This window comes from Myiozetetes cayanensis, unplaced genomic scaffold (genome assembly GCF_022539395.1).
Source record: "Myiozetetes cayanensis isolate MyiCay16 unplaced genomic scaffold, myiCay2020 scf1, whole genome shotgun sequence".
NCBI classification, from domain to species: Eukaryota; Metazoa; Chordata; class Aves; order Passeriformes; family Tyrannidae; genus Myiozetetes; species Myiozetetes cayanensis.
The window spans coordinates 34027616-34045943 of NW_026086604.1; the positions used below are offsets into that span (position 1 = coordinate 34027616).

General features: G+C 37.9%; 1 long non-coding RNA gene across 1 annotated transcript in view; it reads right to left on the bottom strand.

Annotated features, from left to right (window-relative positions):
* The window catches only part of LOC126638839 (uncharacterized), a 40510-nt gene extending 36915 nt beyond the window's left edge, over positions 1-3595 (bottom strand). Inside the window, exon 1 of the long non-coding RNA XR_007628701.1 lies at positions 3399-3595. This is a non-coding gene — a long non-coding RNA (uncharacterized LOC126638839). The remainder of the gene's footprint in view (positions 1-3398) is intronic.
* Between the last annotated feature and the right edge of the window lie 14733 nt (positions 3596-18328).

The window sequence follows — 18328 nt, forward strand, 5'->3', positions numbered from 1 at the left end:
ATATGGCAGAATTAAGGGAAAAGCAAAACCTTCCCCACCGCCCCTCCTCTCTGTACATAAAATTAGAAATCAACAACCTTTAGGGAGATTTTATTTTAATACTTCATTCCTTTGGTAATTTAGTGACTTTTGACTTTCTCAGTCACTGTGAATCACTCTCCCTAAGGCGTGACTAGCTAAATGCTTAAGGACCATGAGACAGGGAAGAAGGTTCAGAAACTAAGTAACAAAAGAGACGTGAGAGGCAGTGTATTTTAAAAAAAAAAGAAAAAAAAAAGTGTATGTGTGTAATTTTGGTGATTTGATACTAACTACATTTTACATGGGGAGATTCCTGATGGTGTTACATGGACAGTGCCTGCAGTTCCCTTTCATGTCATACCAAGAGTTCTTTGCTGACGGTCCACACCACTTTATTCTACACTGGAGATCCTTCTACAAATTTTGGGCAGTCACATCATTACACAGCAGAACTCACAGAGAATTTGGAAAACCAATTTGTTTTGGGATCAGGAGGTGAAAGGCAGCTCCCACACTGCTGACAGTTCCCACACAGGTGGGGAATGTTGAATGCTCCTGAGATATAAATGTGATGGTTTCAGCTGAAGAGGAAGGAACAAGGTGAGGAAAGAGGGCCAACAGAAATCTCAATAAAAGTAAGTTTCAAAAAAAGATTGAAATCTCCAACAGGAGCCCTAAAACTTTTGCTGTTGGACTTCCAGGCCAAAAGGCCTTATCATGTTTACAGAGATCTGCTGTACTCAGCTTTTAGTTACCAACATAATTTAAAGCCTTCTGAAACTGTTCATTTTACTTATTTGGCACAAACGTGTAGGATAAAATTTGAAAATAACTAGAAAGAGACCAAAAGCCACTATGCCAGAAAAAAACACTCTAGTCCCTGGTAGGAGATGGCAGCTCTATATTAAATCCTATATTCAACTGGGATTAATTTTGCAATTTTCCAGAAATATTCAAGCTTATACATGCTGATTTTGGCACATCTCTCAACACAAAATTATCTCTGAGTACCAGTAACTTTTGCTATAAACAGTGATGGCCATGTGCAGTTGTGAGAAGACACATTCTTCATTGAAGCATGTACCCATATTTTAGCAACTACTAAAATTAAATCCATGGGTTGAGCCCTCAGTTTGCCTGCTGTTGCCACCTACTACTAACCAAGAAATACAAAGGTATTTTTCTACTGTGCAGGCAACATAACAATCTTCTGGTTCATAGAAGATCTCCAAGAATGAGCATGAAATTTTACGTAAAATTAGGTCCTATGAAATAAAGAAACTGGGCACTCTCAGAATTATCTCTACAGCTGGCAAGAGTTCCTACTGACTTCTGTTAAAACAGTTCAATCAAATTCAATCAAATCCTGTTCTAAACCTTTAGTTAGCAAACACCGAAACTGCATTCACATTTAACTGTGAGGGCAGTAGAGAAGAACACTTTCCCATGTGTCCCTTCTTGGCCAATTTGAATTTATGCCAACGGTGACAACTAGCAACTGCATTTCATGGTTTTCTTTATGTTACATATACCTGATTTAAGTTTAACTTTAACAAAAATCACACAGTCTTCCACTTATATGTACGAATTTTGCCAGAAATCATGGGAGGAAAACAGCAGTATGAAAACATTTGAGAACATTAATAACAGAGTACCGCTCTACCCAGGGAATAGATAATAAATAACTCATTTTCAAGAGAATTTGAGATGTTTTACACCTTCAGTCATTTATCCTAAGGCTCTGGAAATCAGATTTCCTGCAGCTGGCTGCTGTTGAAGGGAAAGTAAACGTAACAACAGGAAAAAAGAAAAAAAAAGGAAAAAAAAAGATATATTCTGGAGTTTTGAAATGATCCTATAAATTCTTATGCATTAACTTGTGTCAAGGAAATTTGAGGGCTAGCAGACATTTTACAAATATTTAGTGAGAGATAGCCTTTGCCTCAAAAGTTTAAGGGTCAACTTGCCATGCAAAGAATAGATAAGATTCAAGAAAAAATTAATAGTCATGATTTTTGGGGAAGGAAGGTTTGGTTTCATCAAGAGATATAAGAAAAAACTGCTAAAACTGGAGGTGAACTCCGGAAAGTCGGATGTATACTACCAAAGAAATATCAACTATATGATATCTGGTTATAAGTTCTCATGAGTACAAAATTGTGACTAAAATATTCCACATTTTCTGCTAATGAGGCAAGAATACTGGGAAAAAAAAGTTTCGTGAGGGATAGTTGAGTACTTTTAACATTTATTTTCTATATGGGGAAAGAGAAAAGGTAGAAGAAGTGAATATTCAAGTATTTATGAATTTTCTCTCCTTGTCTTAGGACTTGTGTTCTGAAATTGAAGGACTCACGCTACTAAAGGGGCTTCATTTTGAACAGCCTTTGAGATCCATTTTCTTCTTTACATTAGATATCTTTCCCTTTGCAAGCTTAGGTTTCATCTCTTCTTTGCTGTGCCTAGGTCAAGTAAGACATCCATTACAGTCCGATTGCTGTGAGATCCTTGAAAAATCTATGAAATTAAAATACCTCAGTGGAAATCTAAGATCTGTGGGGAATAAACAATTCTGATGAGAAGTCAGTTTGTACATCGATGTTCCTCTCTGTAGAAATGAGACAGTAATATATAACTCCTTTGCAAAATATCTTGAGATCTGAAATCTTTGAACATACTATATAATAACCAGGTTTTTGTTATCAGTTAGTAGTGAATTGTTGGTACCACTTATATTAGAGAAAGACAGAAGATACTTTTTGATGTACAATATGGAATAAACTCCTCAAGGGAAATTCCCTCTTTATTCTTAACATTTTTACCTAAATGTAGATGGAAAAAAAAAAGAAGAATGGTATTCTGAAAAGCCTCTGATCAGATTGCCTTTTTTTTTTTTAATCCTAGGAGTGGTAGAATTAACATGTTATCTGGTACATGGTAACTGTTTTACTTGGAGAAAGAATACATTTGCCAGCATAATATCTACATTTTGATAGTCCTGCCACATAAATCTGATGCGCTAGGTCTCAAATGCAAGCACAAAAATCTGCATACCCATCTTTATCATAATGATTACAATAAAAAGGAGGAAAACTGTTGATTTGCTTGGTAATTTACAAAACCAAACTTTATGGGCAGGAAATTTTTAGGAAGGTAGCTGTAAATCTCATCACAGTTCTCTTATCAGGTGACCTGTAATCTTACTCTAAAGTCACTTTGTGAAGTTATAGGTTATGAAACCTATGAACCTATGAAAGAAAATCCCAAAGGTCAACAAAAAAAGTCATTTTTCTTCTTTGAACTGGCATGCAATTTTTATGTTAAATAAAATTTATACCCCCATATTAACAGATTGTTTAAAATTAATGTCTTCCTACCTTTATCCAGTTATCTTCTCACAGTTTTAAATAATCAGAAGTCATAACTTATGGTATATGAAGACTTGAGGATTTTATATGTTATTTTCATTCTTGAGCATGGCTTCCAAGGATGTATGCATAGTCTGCTGTGTGCATATATATATATATATTTATATATATATATATCTGTGTGTGTGTGTACTCTCTCTAATAACCAGTGAGCCTCTGGAGACAAAGCCACCTCTTGTGCAGTTCTTTAGTCCATGAATAACCTTATGCACATGACTCATTCTGTTGAGTGGGATATCTCATGCATTTAAAGTTGCATACATGTTAAAGTGATTTGATGGATCAGGGCCAAAACAAGTAGGGTCTATGGCAATGTGGGACCAATGATGTTCTTATTGAAAGACTCATTATCCCTGGTTTTGCATGAATTTTAACAAAGCAAAGAGTTTCTGATTAGTGGGAATTCTTTAAGGTTTATTTTAATTTCTTTGATTTCGTTCCATTGTGCATGGCCCATTTTTATGCCTGTGTTTCCAAGGAAACAGTTGTAAAATGGAATTTGATATGATGTGTTATCAGGTTCCTTGTCAGCAAGTTTCAAGTGATAGTTATGAACTTGACAAATTAAGTTAAAAAAAATTATGATTCGGGTATTAAGATAGAGCTACATGTACAATGTGTGTTGCCATCTGAATTACGTTCTAATATTTTAATTTGTTTGGGGACAGAAATTGTTCTGATCACTGGGAGGAGGTCATAGTATTGATAGCACATACACAATATACAATGTCTGCAATGCTGAAATCAATATTTGAAACTGCTGCTGTTTTGATTCCATTAATATAATCTCAAGAGGAAGTACATTGAGTTAAATCAGACTGACTGCATTTAAGAACTCCTTTATACTCACTGATGGCTAACAATAGAAGGAAAGTTAAATCTAATCAGGACCCATGTCTTATGTACCAAAATCCAAGTGGGGGTTGTGTATGCAATAAATCGAAGTGAATGGCGTACTTTGGATGGTATTTACAATCTGTTAATTGCTGTGCAAGCACAAACACAAATGTTTATTCCAAAACGTTTGTGCAAATGTATGTGTTTTAGAGAGTAACAAACAAACTGGAGTCCTGTTCCTCAGCTTCTTTATTATTCTTATTGCAATAATGAGGATCCCTTGAGTAAATACACTAGGCCAAAAAAAAAGACTTCTTAAAAAAAGACTGTAGATCCAAGTTTGTGTCTGTGACGTTTTTCACAGATATTGACCTCAAGAAAAAGATGAAGAGGGAACTCCAAACCTGTACTGAGGACTCTTACTTCACATAATACTGTTTTTGATGATACTTTCAAGCCACAATATTTCAGGAATGTTTCATCATTCTGTTGAGACTAGCCTTTTTTTAAAAGCAATTTCTATGGGGCAGTTACCTTGACAAGCCTGATAAGCTAGGCAAGACCCTAAAAAAAATAGAAAGACCTATGCAAGCAATATTAAAACCATGGTTTGAGGGCAGGAAAATAGGGATTTGTTACTGAAGGGTATTCCAGTAGTACTCTCTTTCTAAGTAGGGAAATTGTTTGGTTTAGTTTTAATACAACCAGTATTTGTCTTTCAGATACGTAACAGAAGTCATGTCAGGATTTGCAGAACTCTTATGTCACATTTTATTTGTCTTTTGCCTGAGCATCCACGTGAGGCATGCCAGGAGCTGAGACATTGGTGTGTGGACTTTGACCTCTGGTATTTGACATGCCCTGCCCTGAGGTCACGGCCTCCCTGTAGACAAGATGTGGGACTGCACCAAAGCCCAACTGTGTTCTCACTGGCATCTGCACTCATTTTTCCATGAAACCTAGGGTGCTGGAAAGAACAATAAGGGCTTTTCTCCAGCATCAGGATGCAGATAGGGCATTAATTTGAACCCACAAGATAAGAAGCATTCCTGGTTCCCTACATTTATAGGTCAAGTGCCAAACCTTAACAGGTTTGGGGAAGGGGATAAGGGGGGGAAGTTAGTTAGAGATTAAGGAGCAGGATTGTGCAGGAAACTTTAGGCCAAGCAAGGAGTCAAACCTGCTTTTCCTTAACTGTAGGCTACTGTCTTAATACCTGAGGTGATCCTCCTCTCTCGATTCACAAGTGACATGTAAATGGAAATTAAAAAAAGTAAATCTAAATGTTTATTATTGAATTGTTCACATCTTCAGAGCACGAAGAATTCTCTGAAATTTTTTGTTCAGGTTTTGTAAATTTAGAGGCTATTACTATCAAATGATAGCCTTTTTATGCATGAGAAAGTTACTGTTCTTGAACTTCTAGAAAGTGTGATCCTAAGGAGGAAAGTCTTAACACTGGAAAAACAGAAATTATTTCCCTGTAGACTAATCTAAAATGTTTGAAGCTGCCAGAAATGTGGTATTTTAATATTCTTAAATACGAATTTCTGACCAAAGGTAGGTGAGGTGCCAGGGGTGAACTAATTTCAAACATGGTCCTGCATGGAGAAATCACCGCTCCTTGTATAGTTGCATGTGTGTGGACACATACACACACACAAACACACACACACAGAGTGTGAAATTTTTGGTTTTCTTGTATTAGGCCTAAAACCAGTTTATGTTTTTCCATTAACAGTTTGAAGTAAGTTAATTTAAAACCACAGTAGCTGAAATTGGTGAAGCAAGAGTGAAGTGTACGCTCTCTGTTGTAGAAGCAAGTCTTTCCATTAAAAATGGCTGTAGTTATATTTGTCTTAGCCTTTTCCCTTTAGTAACAGTTTATAAGAAGGAAAAGAAAAACAATTCATCTTGAAGACAATTGAACCTGACACAAAAGAATGTAAAAGCTTGAAGGATGGTCTGATGTGGAAATACATATTTCAGCAATTTGTAAATTGTGCATTATATACTCAATGAATAATTGTGGTCTGTTTACCAAATATGATTGTAGACAATTGTTAATGTACTATCATGTCAGTCCATGAGATAGAGGCATTATATTTTTGATACAAAAATGCACATTGAAGAAACAGAACCGAAGAAAGAAATACTTGCTGCTGTTCAAGCATTAATAAGAGCTGTTTTAATGTTGTTAGAGATTAGAAGAAGTCTCATTTTGAGACGACTAAAACTTTTCAGATTCCTTTCCCTTAATGTATATTACAAGAGTGCAAAATGCATCCGCATATGATGTGTTGTTATCTTGTCTGTCTCTTTTTCTAATTCCGTCTTTTGATGTCATTTAAAAATGGCTAGGGGAGTGTTTTGAAGGCTTGTAAGAAAAAAAAAAACCTGCTCTCATTTCCAAGACAAGTCTTGCTATGAAGTCTCGGGAATCGGTTTGGGTGAGTTATCGCATATCCTTTAAGAAAATGGGAATACATGGGCTATAACAGCTCTATTTAAAATAGAAAATCTACTCTGTGTGTGTGTATGTGTGTGTGTGTGTGTGTGCAGGCAAACATGGCATTCAGGAGAGTGAAATGAAATGAGCCAGAAACTTCTCACATTTTCCTGGCATCTGTGGCGTGTCGCCATATGAGAACCATATGACTGCTGGCAGATTGGCATGTCAGCTCAAGCATGTACAACTTGACCTCACGGAGCTCTGTGTTTATCAGTTTATAACAGGAATATTGATACAATTTTAGCTGCAGTCTTTCTGTGCAAGGACACTTCATCCTTTCACAGTCCTAATTCTCCTTTGCTAAAATGACAGCACCTTGTTTTTGAAGTTGCTTTTCCACTCGGGATAAAAAAAACGTAAAGGCGGCAGAAGACAGCAGAAAGCTGCTCTGTGTGCCAGAATGATGTTTCATTCATTGTTTTGTTAACTGTGAAGTCCTTAGTGGAGTTTGTCATGGGATTGCCTGGCTGATTTGCACTGGTTTTTTGGTTGAAATCCATAGGAGTATTAAAAACAGAGGTGGAGGCAAAAATCTGGAGTATTGTTAAAGCTGCAAGTTATCACTGAGGTATATCTGTACAGAGCAGTCCCAATGTTTATTCACTCAGGAGAAGGATAAAATGATAATAAATAAAAATGTGGATGGGCAGGTTTTCACTTCAAGTTTGCTTTAGATGTCTTCATCTCCAAATGAGTGGAATATAAGCATATATGTAGTTGCCACAACTTATTTATATGCTGCTACATATTAGAATGGTGAACATGATGTAAAATCTGAGACAAACAGCTCTCCATCCAGAATGAAAAACTGTATAGAAGTGTAATCATAAATCTGAGTTTGCTTCAAATATTCAGATGTCGTACAAACTTGTCTGGTTGTTTATGGCTGGTGAGAGTTGGTAACAGTGAAATGATGTAGGTACAGCCCAACCACGACCTGGATTGGAGGCAAATAAAAAGTACAGGGGGTACTTTTGACCATATGATTTCATTTAAACTGCCTTTGTCACCACATTTTCCTTCAAGAATAAGAGTATATCTTCGATCCTCAAGCACTTAAACCTACACTTGCCTATGACTTGTTCCACTTAACAGTGTGGAAAGATGATGTACTGAACATGCATCGCTTCACATTAGCACTCGCAACTGCACTCACACTGTCTTTCAGAAATAACGTTATTCATATCTGCTCAAGCTTCCTTGAAGGTTAAGCTTTAAACTGCTGTGATTTTCTAATTTTCTCTATACTGGCAACTTAATTAGAATCTCATCAGAGCAGATTCTAGGACTGACATTAAAACTTTCTCACCCACTGTCTTGACGAGAAATGTTATAGAGACAGTACCATAATGACTAGTTTCTTTGTAAGGACTGGCATGAAGGGTAGGTGGAAAATCACTGAAGAACAACATAAAGAAATTAATTAGATAACACCCTGAAAAGAAAAAAGAAAATGAGAACAATTTTTTCCTCTCTCTCTCTTTTTTTTTTTTTTTTAAATAAAACAAAGAACTAAAGAAAGTGAGATCTAAAATTTCAGTTCCCCCAGAGACAGACTATGGATATTATGGGATACAAGAAAACATCCTGCCATGTACAACTATATATTCCTATACAACAAAAAGGAAATTTGTGATGATCAAAATTGCCATTTACAATGTCTTTGAGGGAATTTATCAGAAAGTCTAAAATATTTGTATGTATTTTCGAGAATTTCATTCAACAGTCTTTTCATGCTGATGGATTGGAAGAAAGACTAAAAGAGAAATAAAAAAGGGAGGGAAAATGGCTCTGTTCTGCTGAAAATGGAGAGCTATTTATTTCTAGTTTGTTTTGGCAGGTGATGTTTGGCCAGCAAATCTAATATTGTGGTAAGGCCAAACATTTTGAGTTTACCCATCTGTAACCTCCACATAAGCTACAAAATTTTAAAAATTCAAAGTTTCAGAATCTTTTATGCATGGTGAACTCTGATTTAGTTTTCATTATCATCTGTAGTCTGAATCTCTGCTGATAGCTTGAGAAAACTTGCCATATCAAATTACTGCAAAAACATGTCCAGTCTAAGGAAATGAACAATGAGCAACATCATTTGACAATTGTCTTTTCTGTTGGTCGAGACATATTCTGTCAAAAGCACCACCATGGATCAATGATGAATGACATCTAAAGGGGCAAAGTGCATACTCAGAAAGACTATTGAAAATCAAATATGATCACAAATTCTCATGGATGTGTCATTTCACTAATTTGTGCACACATTTGCACACTCATATTCAGACTTGAGAAGATGTAGATATTATGGGTGGAGTAGACTTTCACCCAAACATATACAGGGGTCTGTGATAATTTTCCTCTATGGGGGAAAAATGATTTGCAACTTCAGTCAGATTTATTATGTTTATTTTATATATAATTTATTATTTGAATAGTAGCAAAAATACCTTGAGAAGCAGTAAGAATTGAAAGTGTGCCTGTCAGTCATGATGGTGATATACCTATTTAAGGAAAGGTAAAATTACTTCTAAAAATTACTTCTAAAATTCATCTTAAGAGATTGGCGCCAGACAATTAAATTGTAGTCATCTGGAGAGAATCTGAATAAAACAATATAAGAGATTCTACAGTCATGACAATATAAACTTGAATAAATGGTAGATTTATCCATGAACAAGCAAAGCCCCTTATCATTAAATACTACTTAGTGTAAGTGGGCAAGTCAAGCTGTTTGCTTTTTTGTTTCCTTTCAAAGAATTGTAGTGGGGGGTGTCTAAGTGTATGATTCAGAAGGGAGGGAAGATCACTTACTGCAGCATGTGGACAGGTTTGAGTGAGAGCAGATTTCCATGCCGGAATGAAATATGAGCCAGGGAAAACACCCCTTTTTGAACACACACAAGCACTGATTACATGGCCCACAGCTGGAGTTAATCCAGATTCCTGTTTAATTAAATAGTAGCAGGCATTCTGCTGCATTACATCAAAATGCACAAGCATAGAGGTGAAAGGCAAAATGTGACACCCACTTCTCTTCATTGTTAATGAGAAAAGATATGGTTTATTTAAAATCTTTTAATGAAAATCTATTCATTGTGCAGGACAAATTCTAACTGCAAGATAAATGTATGTGATAAAGTCATGGCTTGATACTAGCATATGAAATTTTGTTATTGAATAAACTCTCTATGAAATAACCTGTGCTATAATTTGTTGACAAATCATCCTATCCTGGGCTCGCATTATCAATGTTTTTGAAAAAGAATAATCCAAACTTGTTTTTTCTTTCACAGCAATAAGAAGAAAACTTTCAGCTGAAGGATGTCTAGATGAAAAAAGCAACCCCATTTTAAATCTGGGCACTCAGGTATCCCATGTGCAGTACCTATCCTTCAGCATCTATGTATTTACAACTTTTTCACAGGTGAGAGTGGAAACTTCCCCAGTCTGTGAGGACTAGGAACTCATCTATAATGCAGGTCAAGTGAGATGTGACAGGCACCATCCAAAGTTAAAGGGTATGATGAAGTAACCAGGTGAGAACTTTCTTATAAACTTAAAATTAATATATATGTTATACTTTTCCCTAGAAGGAAGATGTTTTCTGTATTAATCTGTCCATCTCTGACACAGGTACACTGATTTCATGCCAGTGGCTGTCTGATTTAAAAGATGCAGATACACTTGGGGAAATACAGACCATGTATGTTGGCTTTCATTGTAGAATCCATTTTTTTTCCAGTATATCATCTCATCCAGGAAACAGTAAGGATGGATATTATGGGTTTGTGCATTTTTATAGCATCACATGGTAAACATGGCTAGCATCCTTGATAACAGAAAAAACCACAGCCATCTTGGTTTTCTCCTGTCAAGAAATACAAAGGTTGAGTTTGCTTTTTTATTTGGCTTAAGTTGACAGCAAAGAAAACTGTTGACCATAGACAGCAAAGAAGTTCTGGCTCCTTGAAGAGAAAGATGACTATTGGATGGGTAAGTGAAAAGTGGAGGTTAGAGAAGCAACATTTTCCCCATAAACACGTGTCAGTCCACTCTTTCTATACTTTTCCTTAGAAGCATAAAATGGGAACAATACATGAAACTGAATTGCAGATAATTTAACAGTGATGAAAGTTAAATGTTGTCTTTATGTAACTCCTTGACAACTAGTGTAACTCTTTTCACAGATATTACTGAGCCAAAAATCAGCAGGATTCAGTAAATGTATAAAACCTTTCTGTGGAAATTGAGACCATTCAGTCACATTACATTAGAATAAATTATTTCCTAACAGTATGAGTACTCCTATCTTAAAGTACAAAACACCCTGACTGCCTGCTCATCCTGGGTAGGACATTATTTCCAGTGCAGGAGATGACTTAATATTGGTTTCTAAACCTTGCTGTGACATGTCAGAGGCCAATTAGATGGACTGTTGGTCTGACCTGGCATGGTTATTCTTATATCCCTTCTGAAGGTGCTTAACTTTGTGTCTGTTTCAGCAGTATCCTTCTCATCACTTAGGCACATTTTTAGCACATAAAAATATATTCTTTACTTCACATACCTTGGCTGCCTCTATCCCATTGCTCTCCATGCCTTCTCTGGCATTGTAAACAAATTACATCTCCCCAGCATCCCTCTGTATGTTTTCTCCTTAAGCTTTGACACCTTTCAAGTCTGTGAACAACTCTTAAAGACACTCTTAAATAATAAAGCATTAATTAATTTCCATCTTTCTCTGCACCTTCATACTACAGGCTCACCACTGCTGCAGGCTTGGCAGGGATGGAAAGGGTGGCAATAAATGCATTCAGGATTTCCTGACATCTAGAAAAATGAGCAGCATTTCAGAGGAAGAGGATGGTTACTCTAAATTCTGCTTAACATATCTGCAGAATCTTTCCAAAGTAGATATCTCTCTGTTTTTCAAAACCAGCCTTAATTTGCCTCTTTTTCTTCTCAGATTTTGAGACCCCAGGGTTGTCTCCCTCCTCACACACCTGGAAGAGATTCCTCAGAAATGATGCTTTGCTTCAGGTTTCCTCTCCCAGGCAGCCCTTGGGGGCCAGGGTGCAGCTGGCCTCAGCTTGCACTACCCCACTGGTCCTGGCTCCCATTTCAACCTCCCTGACGTTTTTGGCAATGGAATCATGTTGGAAACAGGCTGCTGGGCACCATGCTCTGGGCAGTGCCCGCTAGGATACAAACCACAGGTAAATCATATGCTCTATAAAATGAAGCATTTGGATCCAAGAGTAGAGTGACATCGTCTCCATTTTCTTGCCAGCCACATCACAGCCTGTGCAATACATTTACTTTATGACATCTGAAAAGGGCAAGGATCTGCCATCACAGCTGCTTCATCTATATGCATTTTGTGTGTGCTCTATACATATATAGCATGTCTGCAGCCAGACCAGGACTCCCAAGAAGCCTTACAGGGCTCCCATATGGGGATCATGTCCCATGAGAGATGATAGGGTTTCCTGGCAAGGGGGTTGCAGATCACATCCCTACTACAGGAAGGCAGGAGCAAGCAGGGATGCCTCAGACTGGTAAGGCTGCTGTCTTACAGCTCAGTCCTATAACCTGGTGATACTGGAGGAAGTCCAGAGCACCTTCTCTAGTTCCTCTCTCTCTCTGTTTTTGGTTTTTTTTTTCTTCTTCTTCAGGCTGTATTTGACCATCTTTACCTCTCTTTCCATGTATTACTCCTACTTTTTTTCCTTCATTGGTCATATTTTTTCAGCTGTTTTTTTCTTTCTGCACTTCTTCTACAGCCACTTTTCTGCCCAAATCAGAGAACTTAATTTTTTAAGGGAAACAAGCCCTAGTTTGAAACCTAACGAGTTGGCTTGGCAGAATGGAGTTTCTTCTCCTCAGGACAATTTTCCTCCTTCCCCCAAACCCAGTATTAAAAATTATTGGAAACATTAGCCAGGTAGGATTAAAAAGAAACACAGTTTTAATAAAATGTCATTCGGGTTTTGAATGACAGAGTGAGACTGTGAGCATGATATACTATAAGAAGCCTTAAACAGCAGTATGTTATGTGAAAAAGTAACAGCTATTCTTTCTGAAGGTGCCATTTATCAGCATCTGAGGAGGTTATTCAAGTGAGTAGTTTAACAAACATGAACCAAAGTGTAATGTTTAATAGCTGTCCTGTTTAACTCTAAATAACATAGTGGAAGATGGCTCTTAAAAATTAAATGGACATCAATCAATTGACATTGCTATTTTACAGGAGAGGTTATATATAGCCCTATGGAAACAATGCACATGAGGTGTGCTGCTGGGGGTCACTCCACCAGGCAAAGGGGAAAGGCTGAATCATACACCTTGGGCAGGCACAGACAAGCACTCTGTCATTTTAATAATGCTCTCATTGCAGAAAGTTTCACCAGGTTATGGCCATGATGCTTAATTGCTCTCATTTATCTCTCTAATAAATGATGTCATTGAGTTAGAGCTGTTGAACAAATACAACTGGCAAGTCAGTAGGTAAACCTGCTACCTACACCTACTGATGAGTGAGGGGAATAAATGGGAGTAAGAAATGCAGTAAAGGCCTTAAAATTATACATAGATGAAATTTAGATATTTTATTGCCTTATTTCTCTATTTGTCTGACACCATCCATATTTATTGAGAAGTAAAAAGATAAAAATATATACACAGAAACTACAAATTCACTTTGTGTCAGTGTAGAAGAAAACCCATTTTGTACTGCCAGCTTGAGAGTTCAAGGGGTGACAGTTTTGCTTTGGCCCTGCTGCATCTTCATATAGGTAGAGATAGATGCAAGTCTGCACAGTGGAACTCTCACTCTTTGTGCACAAAAAAAAGAGCTTTCAGCTCCATATTTTCATACATAGCAAGGTTTTAGTCTTGTATAATGTTGAAGAATGAGAGCAGTAACATGAAAAAAGCAAACAAAAAGCTCCCCAAATGGCTTTACTCAAGCTGAGTGAACAAATAGAAAAAAAAAGCAAACAAATACATTCTTAGCAGTGACTCTGCTTTATCTCCATAGGGTACAAATCACTGCCATTTCCAAGTCTTTATCTCCCTTGCAGAGGTTACCACCTGCTGCATTTCCAGCAGGCCTGGATGGTGTTGCTGTGGCCTGGCCAGGGGCTGTCAGGACTACTGTGCTTAGGCAGGATGATCTTCGAGCATGCAGGAAATGTGTCCAAGGTGGCTGGAGTTTTGTTTGTTTACTCGTTTATTCTCCTGTATTTCTAGGAGAGGAAACTATCTGTAGAAGGAGTCTGCTCTGACAGAGCTCAGCTTTTGGAGCCAGTCTGGACTTCTCATCTCAGATCTGCCCCACAATGGTGGGAAATATGAGAGGGCTGTAAATGTCCTTCTTATAAATCCTCTTTTCCCAGTCTCATGGCTGGAGTTTGACAATTAAGAAAAGTTGCTTAATCTCGGTTAACCTTTGTGTCTACAAGGGCAGAAAGCAGCAGGACTTACAAGTCTAAGCATGCTAAAAGTGGTCATGCAAGATGATGGGAGTCTTGGGGCGTCCTGTGCCACTTCATGCAGGAAATTAGGTGATTATTGGAAATCAACTTCCTGGGAATTGCTAGGAAAGCATAAAGGGAGTGAGGGAGGCAGAGCATGAGCAGAGAAAAGCCAAGGGGCCTCTGCAGGTCCAGAATTAGGTAAGCGCCTACGTGAGAAAATGAGAGGTAGAGCAGGGGAGGATCAATGACCCTGCAGCAAAGCTGGTCTCCTCAGGCTGTTCCTTTCTCAGAACAGTTTGTTTCTCTTTCTATTATTCCATTCCTTTCCAAACTGGGGAAAAATGATTTTTAAAAATGCTTACTGTTTATGGCATGGCTTTAGATTTTTTTTTTAAGGTCTTGCACCTCTATCTGGAGCACTCAAACTGCCTGTGGGCAGATAGCTTGCCACTGCAGCGCCGAGAGACTTCCTCAGCAGAGTTCACAACTGTGGCTAACAGTTTGGGTGGTTCTACTAAAAATACATTACACCTGGAGATACTTGATGACTCTTTTCCCAGAGCTGATGAAAATTACTGTTACTTTTTTGAAGGGAATTTTCAGGAAGTGTTAAACATATCTATAATAAGAGGAGTTGCCTTCAAATGTAATATTCACCACAGCTTTGCACTGTTGGTAAATCCAGTTTGCTTCCTACAATATCCCCACATTTCTTTATGGAAATAACTTCACACAGTTGGAGTCTGTGAGGGAGAAGGTGATATGGGTCATGAAATTATACCAGATTTTAATTCCTACTGTATGAAATTCATAGCGTGCAGGATCTCAAACAGCAGATACCAAGTTAGATTGTATTCTTAATATAGACTCTCAAACTCTTTTATGATTAAACATTGACTTTTCCTACATGAAAGCACAAAAGGTTGATGCTGTGTGGGAAGTTCAAGGTACCCAGATTACAGCGTGTAAAAATAAGGAGAAAAGGGATTTTTTTTTTTTTTTTTTTAATTTTAGAGTCCTTTTAAAATGTTGGAAAAATGTTCCAGGCCATTTCCAAATCAGTGATTTTGTAATGTTGGTAGCATGATGAACTGTTAAAAAAAAAAAAAAAAAAAATTATTGAATAAAATCTTTGTTTTAAAAATGATTTTCACTCGTGTTAAAGAACATTGTAAATCAAGAAGAACTAATTATTACAAACCCACAAATTCAAACTGGTGTTTAAAAGTGCTGAAGGAAATAATTTACTTCATTCCAGTGTATCTTTAGAGCCTTTTAATATTCCTAAATGAAACATTTGGTAAAAATAATGCAACACTACGAAATGCTTCAGTTTTACTGATACTTATCTGTAAAAATTTTACGCAGGTGTTTGTGGTAGGGACAGATACTTAGCCTGTGAAGGGCTAAAGATTTACTAGGACCAGAAGACTGTAGTAAAAGTAGGGAATAGAGACAGGAAAGTAAAAAAAAAAACTACAGCACAAGTCAGAAAGTAGTGGAAAATGGTAATGGCAAGAAGATCATCATGGCTAGGCTTAGCGAACGAAGATTTGAGAGGGGCTCTACCCACGCTTGCTACAAGCGCGCTGATGGCTAAAAAGGCCAGTGCGAGATAAACAAGTCCGGTTGCAGAAGGCACAGCAGAAAGACTCCCCAGGTGATATCGAGAAGACGCAATTCTTTCTGCGTTGCCTTTTCTCCTCGAGAGTGATCCTGCGTGTGTTCTCAAAAGCAGCAGCAGCGTTATAGATGGTGTGTCTCCAGGCCTCCCGATTGGAGGCCAGGGTAGACCAATGGTGGTGATCAATATGGCCAAGGCTGAGGGATTGTTTCAGGCAGTCCTTGTATCTCCTCCTCGGGGCTCCTCTCTTGCAGTAGCCAGTGGCAAGTTCCCCGTAGAGCACGATCTTAGGGAGGCGGCAGTCCTGCATCCTGGAGATGTGCCCTGCCCAGCGCAGCTGTGTTCTCAGCAGCATGGCCTCAATGCTCGTGACTGCTACCTGTTCAAGGACAGACGTGTTGGTCATATAGTCAGTCCAGTGGATGTTTAGGATTTTACGGAGGCAGTGCTGATGGAAGCGTTCTAAGAGACGCAAGTGGTGGTGGTAGGCAAGAAGATAGGCTTGGGGCATTGACCATGCCCCTAGAAAGCCTGTTCCAGTGTTTGACCACCCTTCCAATAAAGAAATGCTTGCAGTGTCAAGTCTGAACCTCTGCTGGTGCAGCTTTGAACCATTGCCACACGTCTTATCACTGGGTACAGGGGGAAGGGATCCTCACCCCCCCTCTTCACTTCCTCTTCTCAGCAAGAGGGAGCAATGAGATCACCCCTCAGTCTTCTTATTTCCTCCAAACTAGACAAGCCCAAAGTCCTTAGCTGCCCCACACAGCACATGCCTTCCAGCCCTCACACCAGCTTTGCTGCCCTCCTTTGAACACATTCAAGGACCTTCACATCCTTCTTAAATCTTGGGGCCCAGAACTCTACACAGTAGTAAAGGTTTCCCAAACCTGTGCCTGGCAATGGTGATAAATGCACCAGCCACTGGCCATTTTTGTTGTGCTTACAGGCATAAGGTACAACGTGTACAACAGGCATGAGGTATATTCTCCCCCTCTCTGTTTTTGTGTTCTTCAAGAAAATTTCCACTAATGTGAAATTTCAATAAAAGTTAAAAAGAAATATTTTGGGGTTTCTTTTCTGCTCAATGTGTAGATAATACAGAGTAATAAAGGAGCAAATTTTTCATAGCCTGTGAACTAAGTACAGTCTTACAACAAATGAAATATCAAGCTATATTTGAAACCAAACCAGTCAAATCTTGATCTTTTGGAAAGCAATAAGGTTTCTCAGCTGAGTTTCAGTGAAGTAGTTCTTGATGCCTAAATAAATATCGCACAGCAAAATTAGCATAACCAAGGAGGATATTATTTGATTCACAATATAGATATATACCAAATTATATGATTCAAAGAGAGTCGCTTTGGGTGTTATCAGGGTAATGATGTTGTAAAACATTATTCTTGACTGGTAACCTTATCTTTCACACCCTTTGCAAAATGTCTAAAATGCCATATTAAGAGAGTTTTAAAAATAAATAATTTCTTCTACTTCCTGAAGTGCTTTTCATCAAAACATAAATTCAGAAAAAAAAATAAAAAGAAACCTTTGCAATTTTTCTGCAAAATTAAACACTGCTATCTGAACCACTGACAGAAATATATTTACATATTTCAGGCTAAAGATCTTTTGTAAATGTTTAGTTACCACATTCAAACCTTTCAACACTTCTCTCAAAATCACATTATTCTTATGAAGATACAACGAGAAGTCAAAGAATAAAATGTAAAAAGCTCCACTTCAATAAGATGAAGAATATGAAGGTTGTGAAATGAGCTGACAGCATCCAGGAAGCTCGAAGTTACAGCTGACAGTCTGTCCTTAACTCATGCTGTGTGAAAAAAGCAAATGGCACTAATGCATATTAGCTGAGATGAAAGTTTGAACCTCTCAGCCCATCCCTCCTTCTCTATTTGAGTTGTGGGAGCTGTTGTTTTGAGGTCTGATTTTTAAACTTGGCTTCAGTGTTGCTGTTAGAAGGCGTGCGTGGCACTTACACACAACATAAATCTTAGCTTGAAAGCTCCGTTTTGTCCATGCACGTGGTGGCTCAGCAGCCGGGATGCAAGATGTTAATGACAAACTTCGATGTGTTTCTGCAAGATCTGAAGGCTTCATCAAAGGCACAACAGCTTACTGTACACCTATTCAGAAAACATTTGCTTTATGCGCTTTCTATCTTTTACCCCTGCTATAGTTTACTGGCCTTATATGCCTTTCTAAGTTGCGATGCTCAATAAGGATAACTCTTAACAAGTGCACCATTTATGTTTACAACCTCTGTGGAATGCAGAGATGACCCATGTGTGAAATCTATTCCTTTCTAGAAGCTGGTTGACACCTGGGGCAGAGAACATTTTTTATGGTGGGTCCCTTCCCAAAATGAATTCTGGCAGTGCTTGGGGGAAGTAACTGCATTTCAGCATGTTAT